At 41.5% G+C, this 19,806-nt stretch overlaps 1 protein-coding gene and 1 long non-coding RNA gene across 5 annotated transcripts in view; one reads left to right on the plus strand and one right to left on the minus strand.

The window, feature by feature from the left end:
- The window catches only part of SYNPO2 (synaptopodin 2), a 178,476-nt gene that overhangs the window by 49,975 nt on the left and 108,695 nt on the right, over positions 1–19,806 (minus strand). The window lies entirely within an intron of this gene.
- Positions 425–16,493, plus strand: LOC123934534. Of its 2 annotated transcripts, XR_006816822.1 has the most exons (4): positions 425–618; positions 782–877; positions 3,595–3,743; positions 14,664–16,493. It is a non-coding gene; the product is annotated as an uncharacterized LOC123934534 (long non-coding RNA). The 2 variants fall into 2 exon arrangements; XR_006816821.1 differs by lacking the exon at positions 14,664–16,493 and having other exon boundaries at positions 3,595–4,887.

The following is a 19,806-nucleotide window of genomic DNA, read 5'->3' on the forward strand; positions in this document are numbered from 1 at the left end:
CACCTGAAACCAACTGTGAATTTTGACTAAAGGCAACTCTGTTGACCTAAGGAAATGAAGAAGCTCATTGTTTGGCCCAGTTCTAGAGATTCAAAGTCTACTGTCTGTGGGAGGAGAGACAGAGGGAAGGACAAGGGCTTCACTGCCCTAGAACTGCATTGGAAATAACCCTCATCCAGTTTCCAAACTAGCGGCTAGGTGAAATTCATTGAGCACTGTGATCGTAATACAAAGATCCTTGTAATGTTTACAACCCCAAGCATGTCTTGCACACAGCAAGTGTGCCTAATAAATGACAATATAAGGAAGCTGAATTTTACTCCCTTATCTGTCTCATTTCCCTCAGTACTAGGGCCAACAGTCACTTCCAAACCTATTATGTACTTTGTACTTTCTAGTCTCTTTCAGGTATGAGATTACAACAAATGTCTCCAGCGAGAAATAGGGAGTTCCCGGTGGACTGGGGGGAAATGAAGCCATCCTATCGAATCCAGCACATCAGCGAGGACGGAGCTTTCCCCCACAGAGGAAATGGTCCATCTAGACTCCATAAAGCAACTCTGCAGCTGCTCCTGCCAATCACTCCATTTCGCCATCATCTCTCTGGCCCCAGAAGAGGTAAAGTCACAAGGCAATCAGTAAAACCTAAACCTTTCCTAAGTATGGGCTCGGCTGCAATTTATGGAGAAAAGCACATGAGCAGAGGCAGCCCGAGGTGCCAGAGCTGAGGCAATGCGGCAGGTGCCTCCGCCGCTCAGATGTGCTCCGTCTGCCTTGGCAGGTCCGGGGGAGTGCGCCGGGGCTGGGGGAGTGTTTTCCAAATCCCCTACTTCAAGAAGGGAAATCGGGGGTCATGCCACGTGCTCTGTGTGTCCACGTAAGTGTTCTGTTCAAGCATTTTAGAGCCAGTCATGCCCCTGCTGTGATTGACTAATTCTTCTCCTATTTATTTCTGATTGAGGAGAGCCTAGGTGAATGTCGCCATCTTGCCAAAAAGTCTTGGGCCAGAGCCAGCCAGGACAAGCAAGAGCCCTCAGATACTCTCTTCACCTAGCCAGAGGTCTTTCTTGAGTTTATGTAAGAAAATGGAGTCGGAGCTTTGTTTTTGTTACCTCGACTGGTTAATTAGTTAAGTAGGTAATTATGCTACCTATTTACTGATTGTGTTTTCTGAGACTGACAGTGCTCTGTGGTCTGAAGTCAGTAATGAATACTGACTGCAATAGCTTTATATTCTTCCTGCGCCTGGGTGGCTCAGTCGGTTGAGCGTCTTGACACTTGGTTTCAGGGGTTGTGGGATCAAGCCCTGCCTTGGCTCTGTGCTCAGAGGGGAGTCTGCCTGAAGATTTTCTCCCTCCGCCCCTCTCGCCACACTCTCTCTCCCTCTCTAAAATAAATATATACATCTTTAAAAAAAATTTTTTTTGTAGGTAACTGTAGCCCCACGTAACTGCTATCATTCAAGTCAACAGAGTATGTAATGAGAGCACACCCAGGGTGGTACTGACAAAGGATTCTTGGAGGAGGCAAGGTTTCCTGAAGGACAAATAAAGTTTAGCCTTATGATAAGGGGCAAGGGAGATCTGAGATACCCAGACATAGCACCTAGGACACAGCAAGTGCTCAGGGAGTGCTGTTGTAGGGATTATCCTTTCACAACACAATGTGGCCTCCAATCAATGCTATAGTATCTCCTAGAATACTTCAAAACAAACGCCTGTTAGCTTGCCTACAAAAGGGCTATAAAAGTCTCATCTTTGCAATTCAAAGTGAGGTTCCCAGACCAGTAGCAATGGGATCATCCCAGAACTTGTTAGAATCATTGAATTACAGCTCCCAACCCAGATGGATCAATTGCATTTAACAAGATCATCCATGATTCATACACATGTTAGGGTTGGTGACATGCTGTACTGAAGGCTCATCAACCAGTAATGGCTTGCTAGACTAGTGTTTGTAAGCTTTGGTGAACATCAGATCTCTGGGTAGGACTTTCAAAATGCAGAAACCCAATTTTTATTCCCTCCCTATCCTCCATGGAAACCAAATCTCAGAGGCTGGGATGTGTGTATCTGCATTTTTAACAGGCTTCACGGGGGCCCCTGAAGCAGATGTTATTTTCTATAAAATGCTGTAGGGAAATATGTGGGGAGGGGGCAACATTTCGTGTGTGTGTGTGTGTGTGTGTGTGTGTGTGTGTATGACAAACAGGCAGATCTGTACTGAGGAACTTTCTTTTGAGGACCATCTCATTAACTCTATTAAGCTTTGGGGTGCCTGTGTGGCTCAGTTGGTTAAGCTTCTGCCTTCAGCTCAGGTCATGATCTTGGGGTCCTGGGATTGAGTCCTGCATCAGGCTCCCTGCTCAGTGGGGAGTCTGCTTCTCCCTCTCCCTCTGTTCCTCCCCAGCTCGTGCTCACTCTCTCGCTCTCTTGCTCATTCTCAAAGAAATGAATAAAATCTTAAGAAAAAACTCCATTAAACTTCAAATAATGATACTTTTCAGGGAGACTAGAAGATGAGTTTGTGATCATGATTATGAGATTTTTTTGGCAAATTCTTTTAAGTATACAACTTTTATTATTCTGAAAACAAAGATGTTCCAAAGCAAGACTCTCTGGATTAGAAGTAGTAAATATAATGTGAGCCAGAGTGCTGCTAAAGACTGCTTACATGGAGGCACCATTAGCTAAATTTTATCCATATGAAGTTCATGGAGACAAATAACTAGTTCTTCAAAAATATCTTATGTAGCCTCCAGCCATACAAAAACTCCAAGTACCATTTGACAATACTTGTGCTAAATGTACAATGCAAATATGACACAACAAGTTCAAATTCTGCCTTACCCTAACTACGATGTTTATTCTCTAGCCGGTCACAAAATCTAACATGCTAAAGATGATGGATTTCCACGTGTTCTTGATTTTCATTTGAAACTAAATATGAAGAAATTTCAATTTCCTCTCTATTAGGACATAAATCTGAAGCAAAGAAATGGAATTACCAAGTGCTTGTTTTATAGGAAAAATTGTCTCCACATTAATTACATTAGTTGTGCATAATATTTGGAGGAAATGGAATAGTCAAGTGGCAGATAAATATATTAAAGTAATTTAATGAATTAAAGTTCAGTATAGAAATATTTGAGATGACTCAAGCAAACTGTGTAACAGCCTATATGAATTATAATTTAAAGGAAAAAAATAAACTGTATTAATTTTTTGAGACAAAGACTTTCCTAATTTACAAATTGTAAAAGAAATTTTATGAAATACTGAGTTCTCTCCTCTTCTTATGAAACAATTTGGATTTCAAAGGAAACATCAAATATTTTCAAATGATGGGTTGGTACCCATCATTCACAATACCACAACATAATCTCTGTCACCATTTAATCTCATTTATATTGGCTAAGATATGATTTCTTTCATTCAGAGTTTGCTTTACACAGAAATAAAAAGCCAATGAAAATTAGACCAATGTGCTTGCAAGTTTCCGCAGCTCATTTCACCTCACTCCTGAAGACATACATTCATCTACCAACTACTAAGTGTGTCCAGCAGCAGATGCTGTTCTAGACTTGTCTTCCAGGTTAGCCCCGGAGACTAGGAAGAACTTGGCAACTGGATCTCCCTCTTAAAAGGCTAGTTTTCTGACATGCCATGATAACCACAGATAATTACCAGGACCCATAGTGAGAGGGGCACCTACCCATAAGAAGTGATGTAATCCACCAACAAGTAAGTCACGTTGTTTCATTTATTTGTTCATCCCTCCCCATCCCCTTCCCTATTCTCTCTCTCTAATAATGGTGTCTTACAAATTTTCCATGGACTATAATTATAGTTGACGGACTCAATTTGCTTGTCATTTTCAAGTGTGTAAAGAATGGCTTCTTGTGCCTGGTTCTATATCTCACAGATTCTTTTATTAGCACATTTACATTTGACATGTTACTATTCCTTGAAACAAAAGCAAAAGTATGAGATGATGTTGTTGGAATTTAAGTGTATAAACCAGATGTTCTGTCTGTTCCCCAAAATTAGTGTTAAAAAATTTGAAATCCGTATCAAAATGGGAAAGAATGCGATTAGAAGAAATATAATTTGACGCTCCTGCATTAATTTTCTTTGATGTTTGATTTATTAAAATAAATTTACTGGATAATTTGTATTCTAGTAAAAGACCTTCTGTTCCTAAGAGCGTTAGTTGTGTCTCCTTTGGATAAACACTCTGACTCCATCTTGAATAAGTTCTTCATCAAAATCTCCTTTTGTCTTCATATATTATAAAGTGTAAAAAGGACAACGGTTAGGACATCAACTTTCACACCATCAGGTTCAGGCTTATCTTTAAGAAGTTTTGTATTGTTTATTGCTTATGGTGTCAGGGTGAGTGTGGCCTGGGTAGGTTGTTGCTTCCCCTTTCCCTCACTCACATCTTCTTCTTGCTAGGGAAGGTGACATCTTTGCCTTTTTGGCACCCTAGGGCCTCTGCCTAAAGCTCGGAGGACACCCTAGCTTCTCTCCACAGACATACTGTGGGCCCATGCATTTCCTTTTTACTATCAAACCATCTATTCTCTTTGCAGAACATAATAGTCATGGTTGCTAAACGTTCCAAGCTTGGTGTTAATGCTATTTCAAAATAATTGTTTAGAGGTTCCCAGTAATGCTATTTGCCCATATTGTTTTCCCAAAGTAGATACTTATTTGCCATTTTAAAACTTTCCTCTGTTATAAAAAACAAAGGTAATTTTTAGCTGTTCCTACAAAGTTCCCATGTCAGGAAAGGAAAAAAAACAAAAAGCAACACAATGTGCTCTGTAGAACTCCCTCAAGACTCAGGAATTTGTGGGAATAGCTCCCTTTTGAAGTAAGGATGATGGTAAAGACTAAAACAGGAAGATTAAGAAGACATTAAAACCCCCTAATACCATTTCCTAATCCCACTCAGCCAAGCAAATGTCCTCTATTAGCCCTATAGGACACCAGGCACAGTTGAAGGTGGATGCGCCATATTTAAAAGAAGGACTTAAGTGAAAGAGTAAACTACTGGATACTGAGACAACCCCCCTTCCCCAAGTCTTGGCTCCCAGAACTCTGGCAGCTGGACTTCATACCTTTTTGGAAGGAGACTGAAGGATTCTGATTAGCTAATTAATAAAAATAGAGATACTAGTGCTTCACCAAGAAACGTCTCAGTGTGATCACTCTACAGTAAGCAGATAGCCAAGGAAATCTATCTACTAATCTAAAGGAAAACTTCTATAACCCTCCCCCCCAAAAAAAATCTTCTGCTGTAAAAGACAGGCCAAAATACGCAAAAAGCAAACGTAAAAACTGCTGGGAGAGGAATACACCAAAAGACATTGTCACTAATACCTTCAGAGTGACATGAAATTCATGAAGCAGAAGGATATAGAAAAGAATGAGAAAGATTCTCAGAGGTTAAAAATATCTCAGCAGAAATGAATAGCTCAACAGAGTTTAGAAGATGATGTTGAGGAAATATTCTAGAATCTCCTAGAAACTAACAGGTTTGAATATTGAGATAAAGAGATGAGAATAGAAGGGAAAAGTTTAAAAAATTCAAGCATGGATACAAATGATCCAATGTTTGAATAACAGAAATTTCAGGTGAGAAGACAAAAGAAATAAATCATCAAATAAGTAATTCAAGAAAACATCCTAAAATTGAAGGGCCCATATTCTAGAATAAAATATATACAAACCAAGGCACATCATCATGAATTTCACAAAAAGAACTTTCAAGTTTCCAGAAGGAAAAGTTAACATATAGAAAGAAGGGATCAAGAATCAGAATTGCTTTGGGTGGTTTTTTGTTTGTTTGTTTGTTTTTCTTTTTGTTTTTGTTTTGTTTTAGAATTGCTTTGGACTTCTCAATAGCAACACTGAAGCACAGACTAATATCAGAATTCCGAGAAGGTTTTTCCAGTCTAACATGCTATTCCCAGAGAAATTATCAATTAAGTATAAGGACAGAATAAAGATACCATCAGTAGTCTAGGTCGCAGAAAACTTAGCTCTCATCACCTTTCTTAGGGAGCAACTGGACGAAGGGTGACATAAAAATGAGGAAGACCAAGAGAAAAAGGAGATGTGGGATCTAGGAAGTAGGGATCAGCTCAAGATAGAGGAAAAGAGAAATCCCCAGGATGATTACAAGAAAGATTCCAGGAAACAGACATGCACCTTATAAAGAGAGGTACAGTCCAAATTAGAGCAGGTCAGGAGACTCTAGCGTCCCAAACAGATGATATTGATAGAGTTCTTGATGTGACTTAAAATATCAGAAGAATTATTTAGACAGATAGACTGAGTTTGGGGATGAATTGTTTGATGAAGAGTTTGGGGACAAACAGAACACTAAAAAGGAAAGACAGCTGTTAATTCTAAGGAGAGAAACATTTGAGTAAGAGAGGAAAAAGTAAGTGCAGTATAGAGCTGAGCTTTATAATCTAAGCATTGTATACTGATCCAGACAAAATATGATATAATTATACTGGAAGGGTGGAGTAGGGGCCAAGGGGAATTATGTGAGCTTGGGGTTGGAGTAGGGAGGGACAGCAGAACTATAGCTTCAGCTTCCATTTTGGTAAGTCAATGGGTAACATTTACAAGGAAGGAAAGGAGGGAGGGAGGAAGAGATGTAGGGAGGGAAGGAGGGAGGGAAGGAGGAAGGAAGGAAGGATACAAATAAGTGTGTAATTTGAAAATAAGGAAAATAGTCAAAGGTAAAAAAAAAAATGGAAGGAGGGAGGGGTAGAAAGAAGGAGAAAGCACAAGACACAGACCTTCTGTGCAAATGATAGAACTGAATTCTAAAAAGTGGAATTAAATGTTTAATTCGTTCAACCTGCCTATTTTGCTTCCTGTCCCTCCTGTCTACCTCCCTTCCCCTTTCTCCTGGAATCCAGCCCTGGCAACTCAGACCATGATGAAGTCATAGGCTCCAAAATATGGCCATGGTATGAAGGCAGCAGCACAAATTTTTAAACAACATTTCAGCACCACACCACAGTGCCGAGAAGGGAACCTTGTGTAATGTGAACAAGTATGAGCTTGTGCTATTTTATTAATCCAGGGTGGTGATCCCTGGGTGTTGCATTACCTGTGTGTGTATGTGTGTGTGTGTGTGTGTGTTTCTGTGTATGTGTGTCTTCTGCAGTCTCCTATTTATATGGCAGTCATCAAGAAGTCTTCCTCTTCTTAAACATGGCAAAGAAGGGAGAAAACTCAGTATTAACACTAACTCTGGGGTTCTCACCTATTAGCAAGTTCTTTAACATTAAAAACAAAGAAATGTTCAAATGGGAATGACCTTCTCTGATATCCCCTTCTTCTGACTACAGCTCTGCATGTGTCAGTTTCTTGCTCCTTATCACCTCATTAAATCACCAAACATTGCTACCTGGGAGGAAAGATTGATGGAGTGATAACTGGCAGCTCTCTTGTGACCTGCAGCCAGTTCATTTCCATTTGCTTATTAAAAAAGCCTTGCTTTTTCCCCAAATAGACCCATATTTTGAAATTCCTTTCTGTTTAAGGAGCCATTTCCAAAGCTCTTTCACTTTTCCTTTGCCAGATCCTCCAGAGAAAATACAACTTCTTGGGCCAGAACATGTTGGTATTTAACATCTCTACTTGAAAACCTTTCATAAATGTCAGGCAACAGTGCAAACTTGAAGAGAGTAGTAGATTAAAAGAAAATTCTCTGTGTTTAGAATCCATCCTGTATTTCCCAGAATGTTCATCCTGTCTTGAAATATGATTTCCCCTTCAGATTCCATATTAAATGGCTGTTCTCCCCGAAGCTCTTCCTTTCATTATCCCCCTTTGCCCTCCAGAGAGAAATGTTTGCAGTGTATGAACTCATTAAAATCACTTTGAGTTTCTCCTGTGGCACTTTATAACTTATATTTTAATTGTTAGAAAACATGATATCTGCACTCCTAAATTGCATCTTCATGAAAACAGGAACCTCATTTTAATCTCCTTATCATTTGACACAGTCAATTAGTAATAACAAGAACCACAGCTAAACCATTTACTATGTACACACTATCTCTAATCCTCACGACAGCCCTGAGAGGCAAGGAGTTATTAAGTCCATTTTGCAGAAGAAGAAACTAAGTCTCTGAGATGTGAAGTCACTTGCCTAAGATCACACTTTCAGTGAGCGTTGGATATTTCAGGAACCCATTATTTCAACTAGAATATGTCCTCCTCATACCCTGTTATAAGACAGAAAGGGAGGAAAGAAGGAAGGAGGGAGGGAGGAAAGAAAAAGTTTAAAATCTCAGGCTTTAACCCACTTATGGGAATAATACTTCACAAATCCCCCGAGTTGTAGAGTTGTGAGAGATTGAAGAAATTAACACAACCTGTCCTCTGCTTTTTGCACAGAGAGCCACTAAGACCAGAGAGGTTAAGAACCCTGTTCAAGGTTGCATAAGCAATGACACAGCTAGGACTAAAGCAGCCCCAAGGATACTTGACTCTCACGCCAAAGTTCCTTCCTATGTAAATTTTGAACCAGGCACTAACACGTCACGACATTCAAAACAGGATAGCAACTAATAGATATATAAGCTTGTTTTTTTGTTCAAACTCTGTTCACTAAAGTCCTCTATATGCTAAGAAGCAAGAATTACAATTTCTAAAAGTCTTTTCATGAATGGTTTTCTCATTTGCCAAATATATAGGATGATATCTAAGTATACAAGATAAAATGATTCTCTTTTCTTGGTTCACCAAAAAGGACATATTTTGCCTTTAAAATGTGCTTGGCCACTTAGAGTCATTACAGCACAAACAGCGAATGCTTCATCTGTCAGCAACCTACCACATTCATACTTTTGAAGAGCACAAAGGCCGCAAAGTTTAGAATATGACCAAGTTGGTGAGGTGAGTATGTACATTCAGGGCCAAGTTCAGGACCTTGTAATTTTCCTCAATTAACTGATATATACTTTCATAAAAATGTGATAAGCAAGCAAGAACAATTATTAACCAAGTCCTAGATGACTCCCAACGCAGAACTCTGGGCTTTCCAAACTCCATGCCAATGCCCCACCCCACCCTGCCCTGAATCTTCACATCTCCTCCAGGAAGTCTCTTTCCTCTTCTTCCTCCGTGCCTCCCCCCTCCCCCATCCCCAGCAAATGCCCTGTGGCAGGAATCAAGGACATCTAACATCTTGGAAATAAGGAAAGGGGGTTGTATGTGAGAGTTAACTCTGAGGTCAACAGTAATGGATGAGAACAGAATTTTCAAAGTAACTTTAGATAAATGGACTGAGCATTATCCAGAGCAGCCTAATGGAAGGTATTACCATATCAAAAGCAAGAATGTGTCTTTCTGAATGAGTTGTCCAGAATTAGAAATTAGAAAAGGGTAAGAGACAAAGCAGTGCCTGTCAAAGTACTGCCCCGAAGAGAAGGTCTCCAGACCAAGGGCTTGACGTGCCCAGTATCAGGGGCTTTCCAACCGTGGTGGGGAGGAGGGCAGGCACCTGCCACTGAAGCCTTCAGCTTACATACTCTGTTGTGATTCCACACTCACAAATTCTGGATTTACATAATCATTTGGTTTCTAAGGGAAGACAGGCCCTGGCCAGAAGATGCAAGTGGTCGGTCTTCTTGTCATTATGTTTTTTCCCTCTCTCTAAAGGAAGGAATTAAAATTCTAGCTTACCCTTAGTCTTCTCTGTCTTCAGGTAGCAAGAGTTAGTATCCCCAGATTGGGTTACTGTCTGAATAATGACAAGATTGCTATAGAAGCTGCATAACCGAGAGTCAGGCCCTAGACTGTCTTTAAATTTATAAAATTTATAAAAGGCCACCTCTGAAAGACCTTCCCTCAGTCAGTCAGTAAAATTTGTCTTACCTCATCATACCTTCTTTCAAATTTCAGTCAAAATTAATTGACTTCTCTTCCCACAAATAGATATTTATTGACTTCTCTCCCACACACACAAAGCACTTGTGTTATTTTTGTCTTGCAGAAGTGCAACCCTCCTTTTGAGAGCAGGTTGTTTTATTTTAGTTTAGCTTAGTTTAGTTTTGTTTTATTCAGTCACTATTTTTTAAATGCAAAATAGAAATGAGTAAGACATCATGCTTCTCTATAGACTCAGGTTAGCAGGGGGTGACAGATACAAAAATAAGCTATACAAGTGGAAAGGAAATAATAAAAGTATTTACAAAGGACAAGAGTATTGTAAAAGAGGGGACAATGAACCTTGCTGGGAAGCCTCCCTAGAGGAGGTCATATTCTGAGTTAGATTTTGGAAAATAAATAAAACTTCACCAAGAAAATCAGAAAGAAGAGTATTCACAACAAAGGAGAAAACGGGTGCGGAGGCAAAGAGTTATGAAATGAACTGGGAACCAAAATACAGTTCAGAACTGCCAAAATGTGAAGTGCAAGGAAGAGAGTCATGCAAGATATGAGGCTGGCCAGGTGGAGAGAGGATAATAAGTTGGGGTATGCCCCAGATGCAGTTTGGACTTTCCATTGTAGATGACCACTGAAGTTAGCAAAGGCTTTTAATTACAAAAAGAGACTGGACCAGGGAGGGTAATGTGCTATGGTGAGTGCTGTGAAGTATGTAAACCTGGCGATTCACAGACCTGTACCCCTGGGGCTAATAATACATTATATGTTTATTAAAAAATTAAAAATAAAAAGAGACTGGACCAGATTTGTGTTCAGGAAGACGTATTTAATATTACTATGAACAAGGGAATAGAGAACGGTAAGACAGAAAAAAGTAGGGTTAGCTACATAGATGACTAGATACATAGATAGATAACAAAAGAAAGCATTTGGAAACATCCAGACCGGCACTAGTCAGTACAAAATATAATATGAACAACAAATGTAAGCCACATGTATAATTTTAAATTTTCTAGTAGCTGCGTAAAAACGTAAAAAGAAACAAGCAAAATTAATTTAAATATATATATTTGGGGCACCTGGGTGGCTCAGTTGGTTAAACTGAGTTTAACTCAGTTTGTTAAACTCAGTTGGTTAAACATCTGCCTTCAGCTTAGGTCATGATCCCAGGGTTCTGGGATCAAGATCCACACTGGGCTCCTGCTTCACCCTCTGACAACGCCACCCCCCGACCCCTGCCTCTGCTTGTGCTCACTCATGCTCTCTCTCAAATAAATAAAATCTGTATATATATATTCCAAAATATCCAAAGTATTTTTCTTTCAACATGCAAACAACATAAAAAGTCATTAATGAAATAGGTTACATTATTTTTTTAAAATATTTTATTTATTTATTTGACACAGAGAGAGAGAGAGAATGATCACAAGTAGAGCAGCAGACAGAGAGAGAGGGGGAAGCAGGCTCCCCGCGGAGCAGAGAGCCCGATGTGGGGCTCGATCCCAGGACCCTAAGACCATGACCCAAGCCGAAGGCAGCAGCTTAACCCACTCAGCCACCCAGGCGCCCCTAGGTTACATTATTTTTTTGGTTCTAAGTCTTTGAACCCTCTTGTGTATTTTATACGTATAATGCATCTCAATTCAAATTAGCCACAATGCAAGCGTTAAATAGCCACACGCGGCTGGTGGCTACCCTATTGGACAGCAAAGGTCCAGACAACAAATGGTGATGAGGCAGTGACTCATGCAGAAATGGGAAGGATGGGACATGTTATAAAGGATTTACAGATGACTTTGACAGAAATTAGGAACTGATTTAGATCAATAACGAAATACTAGTTGAATATAAAGTTTTCTAGCTCAGGAAACCTGCGGATGACAGTTGCTCAGCCAAACCAGGGAAGCAAGTCTAGGGGAAATAAGAGGATGAATGTGTTTGGGACGTGCTGAATTTGAGGTGTGTGGGGGCCGCCATGACTGTGGGTACAATAATGCACACACTAGATGTGAACAGCACACACTATATAATGCTTCTACGTGTCAAGGTCTGTTCTGTTGTTTGTATATGAACACATTTAATCCTCAAAACAACACTACAGGATGGGTTTTACTACTAACTCCCATGTTAACAAATGAGAAGAAAATCAGTCCTTTGGCCCAGGTCTCAGGGACGTCGGTTACCACATGGCAGAGCAACGACTGAAACCCAGTCTGGCTTCAGAGGCAAAGCTTCCAACCACACATTGTACTGCCCCTCAAAAGCAGGGCCTCTGGAATCACACAAACCTATGTTCAAATAACTTCTCCTTCACTTACTAATTGTGTGACTTTGAGCAGGTTATTTAATCACTGACCTTTAGTTTTCTCATCTATAAAATGGGAATAAGATGCCTGTCATAACCATGGTTGTTGAGAGGAATGACTGTTCTATATGACGTATATAAAATGTTCATCAGAGTAGTAGGTACACAACAAATAGTGAACAGTAGCTGCTGTGATTATTACGTTGGGCTTGGAACTCAATGTAGAACTCCAAATTGGGCTATATATTTCTCTTCAAATACCTAAGACACTAACTGGTCTGAATTTTGTCTTCTGAAGAAATGGCTTTGGCTCATTACAAATACGTTTATTTAAAGAACTTCACAGATGAGAACTATAGGCTGGGGTCATCCTGTGTAAAAGCTAAAATAATGATGGACATTTAGACCCTGAGACAGCAGCTCTGAGTGTTCATGGCCCTTGGACACTGTGGAGAATTGTGCTGGAAGTAAAACCTTGCCCTTACCTTCGAGGAGTCTGCAAGAACAGACTGAATACATCATGAGAACACATTTGTTTGTGTGCACTTTTATTAATTAGTGATTAAAAAAAGCAAATAAAAATATTTATCAAACAGAGATCTACAGTTATTTGGTTAAAGTCCAAGAAAATTTAATCATAAGGCCTAGGGTTATCACATTTCCCCCGCCAGATAATCTCATTCTTGTATGGGCAGGCATTTGGATAGGAAAACAAAAGACAAATTAAATAAAATAAATAACCAAAAACCATAAACAGAAGACATCTTGCTCTGCGATCCCTGGCATTTGTAACTTTGGACTTCCAACATGTTAATGTTAATTACATACCATTTCCTGCCAAGCTTATGGTCATGTGATCTAAATTTGCATTGTAATTAGCTTTGCCTTTCATAAAATATTCTGTGTTTTTCTAGATGAAGGGATGCTAGATGCAGAACCTCTTAAACAGCCTTCAAGAAGACCTCAGCAGCCAGCTACCACTCAAACTCTTCTAAGCCCCCAGTCCATAGGTTGAATCAACAAGAGTTCCATTGAGCCATCCAATCCAATATCATTCCTTCCCTCAACACTTTAAATTCCATGTAGGGGGTAGGTCTCCTCTTTCAAATCAAGGCTAATCACCCACTTAATGCTCTGAATGCCGAGTTCATTTGATTCTTCTCATCTCAGGTTCCGTCAGGAAGCCTGCCTAGGAAACCTCTCCTCTACAAGATGTTCAAGTGGGCCACATACCTGGCTTGCCCAACAGGGACAGCAGATGAGTAACAAGTGTGTTTATAGATTTTGTGGTGCTCCAGCTGTCGCTGATGTCAGTGTTTTCTGCTAAAATTGATGTATTTTTTGCTGTCTGCCTCATCCCCTGAGCAGTTCAAGCATCACCAGCCAGGCCCAGTGGTCTGAGAAGGCCTCGCTCCAGAGAAAGAGAGCAGATTATCTGTAGGAATAAGACTACTCCCCAGAATATTGCCTAATATAGTGGCAGTGACTGAGCCAGAGGCCTCCTAGAAGAACCAAATGTTCAACAAGAATAAAGGGATTATTAATTAGTTCAAGGACAGTGCACGAGACTATAGATCAGCCAGTTAGGCTTTAGCCCAACATGATGGGTTCTAAGACTAGGAGTAGCGTTAAATCACTCTATGCTTCCATTACTGGAATTCCAGGGATTAAATCTGTTAATGGAATACATTTTCAACCCATCTGAATATAAACAAACATTCGCTTGAGACTCTTCTCCAGTCTGGAAGATTCAAAATAATATATCAAATGCAAAAATAATGTTATATATATTGAGAAGAAAAGTGTGGTTCTCAAAGAGACGTCTAGAAACACTTTACTAAGCTGTAGGTTATGCAAGGGAAAACCTATGTCATGAGAGTCTGTAGGCTAAGAATTTTGTATGCTAAGAGAATCATGCTGGTAGAGCAAAATGGAGGAGGAAGGGAGGTTGTTGGCTCATACACAAGCATTCAGTAAGAGGATGGATCCACAAACTGAGTGTTGAGTTATTAGAAGACCTTTGAAATTCACGCAGACATGTTAACAAGCTGCACTTGACAATTTGATCCAATGGAATAGGGTTTTTTCCTCTGAATTTTAAATCAAACTAAATCAAGGAAGGGTCATAAAACAAGGTAATTTGTCTGAAGGCAAAGGTTTCCAAATAAATGTCAATCCTCTAAAACTGGATTTCTCAACAATGGTCAATCCCACATACTATCAGCTTTGCTGTTTCAGTTCCGCATGGTAAAGGACTTTTTCCTTTGAAAAAGCACACACACACACACATGCACACACACACACACACACACACGCATATCCACATTACGCATCTGGCTTCCTGCTTTTAGTCTCTTCCTTCTTTAATGAATTTTGTAAATCAGTGTCAAATAGATTAATAAATACTTCTCTCATTTGCTTTCCTATTCAAGGATTAACCCGGGCTTCCCGCTAACTCTCATGTCTCCTGGGCTTTCAGTGGTCTTCTTAAGAAGGTGAACCTATCTCTGTCTGACCACCTACCTGGGGTCCAGAGCAGAGAATGCTCTTTCTCTGGTCGGAATGAGAGATCCTTCTCAACAACAGAAGATGCCTCAGATCTGAGCAGCAAGACAAGTTGAAGCCATGCAGAGGAGTAAGGATCTAAAACTTGGAAGACAGTGAAGAAGCACCAACAGTGGGAGGGCTTCAGGACAGGCTTGGAAGTTTAGGCAAGCGTTGTTGCTCCAATATAGGAGTTCCAAACCGAAAGGCCAGAACAAGTCAGAGAGTAAATAACTGCAGGTCACGTGCATTTATGAGGTTGCTGGAGGTGAGCAGTTCATAAAGAGAGGTCAGGAATGGGGAAGGGAGTCCCAGATAACTGCCTAGAACAGCACATCTCAAAGTATGGTTCAAGTACCCTTGGAGGTCCCTGATATCCTTTTAGAGGATCTGTGAGGTGAAGACGATTTTGTAGTAATAGCAAGGCATCTTTTGCCCTTTTCGCTCTCATGAACATGCAAGGGAGTTTTCCAGAAGCTGTATGTTATATGTGACACTGGCTAATGGAATGTGTGCCTCCCAAGCTGGAAGCCTCACTGTTACCCCAACACTTCCATGTCCTCAACTCCACATCTTATATGATGTTGCTTCTACCGCGGATTGTCTCTTGAATCTGGTCCTCCCCACCACTGCCTTACTTCAGTCCTTCCTCAGACTTTTTTAGTAGCCTGCCATTTGACGGCCACCTTTTCAATCTTTTCATTTTGAATCCATTCTTCAGGGATGCCTGGGTGGCTCAGTTGGTTAAGCGACTGCCTTTGACTCAGGTCATGATCCCGAGGTCCTGGGATCAAGTCCTGCATCGGGCTCTTTGCTCAGCTGGGAGCCTGCCTCTCCCCCTGCTTGTGCTATGTCTCTCTCTGACAAATAAAGAAATAAAATCTTTTTTAAATAAATAAATAAATAAATCCATTCTCCACAATCAAGTCCTACATCCACACTCCCTTGTACAAATCTGTGCAGTCTTGCTTATGAACAGAACTAGGTCTAGACATATTCACATCACACAAGAGAGATCCTGCACGATCACCCCATCCACCTTCCTAACTCCATCTCCTGCCCCCCTTCTCCCTCCCTCCCCTCCTTCCTCCAGCCTCAAGTGCAGCCGCAATGAAGTTCCCCAGATTCTTAGAACATGCCAGATTCTTCGGTGACTCTTTGTCTTTTTTACACATGAACTCTCTTGAATCCTTCATTGTTGAACTTTATTAAGTGCTATCTTCCCCCCTTTTTATTCTCTTCTTTCACTTGCTCAGTCCTGCCCTTCCCTGCTTCAGAGCAAATAAACACGTTATTTCTGCTTAGAATGTTCTTCCCTTCACTTCTTACATGGCTTGGTCCTTCTCGTCCTTTGGTTCTTGGTTGATAACAGGCCAGATGTCACACCAGCCTTTTCCCCAATAAATGCAGATGTTAAAGCTACATGAGCTTCACATGTGGTTCTGCCCAAGCACCGTCCGGTCAATGCAAAATACCATTGGCAAATACGCATCTCTCTCTTTCTCTTCCTCTCCAACCCCTTTCTTTTCCATTTCTTGTCTGTCTCCTAAAGTCTAATCACGTCAATCTTAAGGATCTCCGAGCTTTGACAGAAGGCTCAAGTTTGATGAAAATTTCTCTAGAAGTACACTCAAGTGGCACTGATGATGAAGAGGTCAGGCAGTTCCCATCCTTACTAATTTTTTTAAAAGATTTTATTTATTTATTTGACAGAGGGAGACACATCAGGAGAGGGACCACAAGCAGCAGGAGTGGGAGGGGGGAAGCAGGCTTCCTGCTGAGCAGGGAGCTCGATGTGATGCAGGGCTCCCTCCCAGGATCCTGGGATCATGACTTGAACTGAAGGCAGATGCTTAAGGACTGAGCCACCCAGGCACCCCAATTCCCATCTTTAATTAAAAAAAAAAAGAAAAGAAAAGAAAAGTAAAATGTTCACACCAAAAAGGAGTCATTGAATCAGCAAGACCTGGATGTTGGATCCGGAATGTGAATCCCTGGACCCAGTGATCTTTCCTGCATGATTTCATGTTACACACAAAGGAGCTGATTAGGAAAGGCATCTCATCCTGGTTTGGCCTGAGCTGTGGGCTATGTTAGCTTGGTGCCCTTGGCAGAAAACTGAATACATGGGGAAGTCACGGTTCTCCATCTCCACTGCCCTGCTTATTCTTAGTATTTCCTTTTGCTTGGTTTTGGTCTGTCTCCTCTGGCAGATAAGCTCCATGAGGTCCGGCACTGTCTGTTTTCTGCACTGTTGTGCCCCCAGCAGCTGGCATAATACCTGGCACATAACAGTGCTCTGTAAACATGTGCTGAGTAAGTGACTGGACACAGGACTGACTTCTCTTCAGGATCAAACAAAAATGTCATTTCCTAGGTGGAGCCTCCTCTCCATTTCTCAAGCACCCATGGGCTCTTGTCCCTGAGCACCTATCCCACTGCATATTCTGTGGTTACGGAGCATGGAATCAAATGTTTTCTGATGGTCTGTCATATGCTGTGTGGTGCTATGATTTTTTTTTTAATTTTATTTATTCGTCAGAGAGAGAGAGCACAGGCAGGTGGATGGGCAGAGGCAGAGGGAGAAGCAGGCTCCCTGCTGAGCAGGGAATCTCATATGGGGCTCGATCCCAGGACCGTGGAATCATGACCTGATCTGAAGGGAGACGCTTAACCACCCAGGCATTCCGTGGTCCTTTGATTTATATGTGTTTTTCATTTTTTTTTTTTTTAAGATTTTACTTATTTATTTGACAGACAGAGCGGGGCAAAGAGAGAGGAGGAAGCAGGCTCCCCACTGAGCAGAGAGCCTGATGCGGGGCTCGATCCCAGGATCCTGGGATCATGAGCTGAGCCGGAGGCAGAGGCTTTAACCCACTGGGCCACCCAGGCTCCCCTGGGATTTCTCATTTTATTTATTTTAACTTTTTCTCATTTTATTCTTTCAACAATCCTAAGAGACAGATATTACTTTCCAAATTACAGACTGAGGAAACAGACTCAAAATATCCAAGTCATACTATCAATCATAGCTGGCAAAGCCTGTATCCAAAGCTAGCTCCATTTCCCTCTTTTGCAAAATTCCTTTTCATTAAACCATGCTGCTATATGGTATTTAGCTTGAGATCATAATGCATCGGTTTCCAGTTAGTCTCACCTCTGGACACAGGGACCATGTACATTCATCTTTGTGTTCCTAGCACTGGCATGGTGTCTGCCATCCAACTGTTAACATCTGAATTAAAGAATACATGAAGGAATGATGTGGGTCTGTCTACCGATGGACAGTGGACTTGGCAGCCTCAAGGCCTCAAGTTTTGCTCTCAAGGGCTGTTGGTATTGACCATGCACCCCCTGGAGAGCTGCTGCTGGGGTCTCTGCCTGGAAACAACTCAGGTGTCCTCCAGATCCTGAAACCCTTAACCCGACCACCTGTTTTTTCTGTCTCTGTCACAAGATTCCCAGATACTGAGTGCAGTTCACCTATTTCTGCCTCATGGGGTATTTCTATCTTGGTGATCAATCTGTTACCACAGAGGCATGACTACATAACACATTCTTTTTTTTTTTTTAAGATTTTATTTATTTATCTGAGAAAGACAGCATCAGAGCACAAGTGGGGTGGGGGCAGATGGAGAAACAGAGCCCCCCGACTGACCAAGCCCGACAAAGGGGTCATCATGACCTGAGCTGAAGGCAGATGCTTAGCCTGCTGAGCCACCCAGGCACCCCATCATGACACATTGTTTTATCACTTGGGACATAAACTGTTTTTCTTTATTTGCAGCTGACGTCACTGCTACCAGTGACTGTCAGCCAACAAGGTGAGCCCATGACTCTGACAGAATTTTAGGGAAATCGAAAATAGCATAGTCTCTGTCTTCTGATGCTTTCAGGCTTGCAAGGAACATATGAGCACACATGAAACAATTAGAGAATGATGCAAACAATTTTAGAGTCATATGCCAATTTGAGTCACAGTTTGAGGAACTGGCTCTCAGTCTCAAGCTTGCCAAAGCCTTAGCTACTCTTAGCTGCTCTCCAGAAATCTCTGCAATGCTGTTCACACCCCTAGAGGCTGACAGTCTGTTCCCCAGCAATGGGCACAGGGTCTCACAGGCATAATTATGACCCAGGGTCTGACACTTTCAAGTATTTTCAGAGGCTTCTGATGAGAGCACCAGGCTAACACAGCCAGTGTGATTCATCTCAGACCAGGCTGAGATGCTTTTCCTAATCAACTCCTCTGTATGTAAGCATGAAATTATGCAGCTAAGATCACTGGTTCCAGGGTTTCATATGCATTTCCAAAGCCCAGTTCTGGCTAATTCAATGACTGCTTTTTTGTGTGACCATCCTATTCTTCTTCTTCTTCTTTTTTTTTTTTTTAATTTATTTGAGAGAGAGCGCACGAGGAGGGGGAGAGGGAGAGAAAATATGAAGCAGACTCTGTGCTGAGCACGGAGCCCAGTGTGGGGCTCAGATCTCACGACCCTGAGATCAGACTTGAGACAAAACCAAGAGTCAACTGCTTAACCGATTGCGCCACCCAGATGCCCCCTTTTTTAATCAAAGAAGGGAACTAACTGCCTGAGTAGCTGCTCATCATTAATACCACCTGAGTGTTCTTCTAGAGACGTTTCAAAGTTGAGCCTTCCGTCAAAATTTGGAAACTTAGGGCGCCTGGGCAGCTCAGTTGGTTACGTGTCTGCCTTCGGCTCAGGTCATGATCCCAGGGTCCTAGGATCAAGCCCCACATCAGGCTCAGTGGGAGCCTGCTTCTCCCTCTCCCTCTACCGCTCCCCCTGCTTATGCACCCATTCTCTCTCTCTCTCTCTCTCTCAAATAAACAAATAAAATCTTTAAAAAAAAATTTGGAAACTTAGGGGCGCCTGGGTGGCTCAGTGGGATAAAGCCTCTGCCTTCAGCTCAGGTCATGATCCCAGAGTCCTGGGATCAAGCCCCACATCAGGCTCTCTGCTCAGCAGGAGCCTGCTTCCTCCTCTCTCTCCCTGCCTGCCTCTTTGATTA

Source organism: Meles meles, chromosome 2 (genome assembly GCF_922984935.1).
Source record: "Meles meles chromosome 2, mMelMel3.1 paternal haplotype, whole genome shotgun sequence".
NCBI classification, from domain to species: Eukaryota; Metazoa; Chordata; class Mammalia; order Carnivora; family Mustelidae; genus Meles; species Meles meles.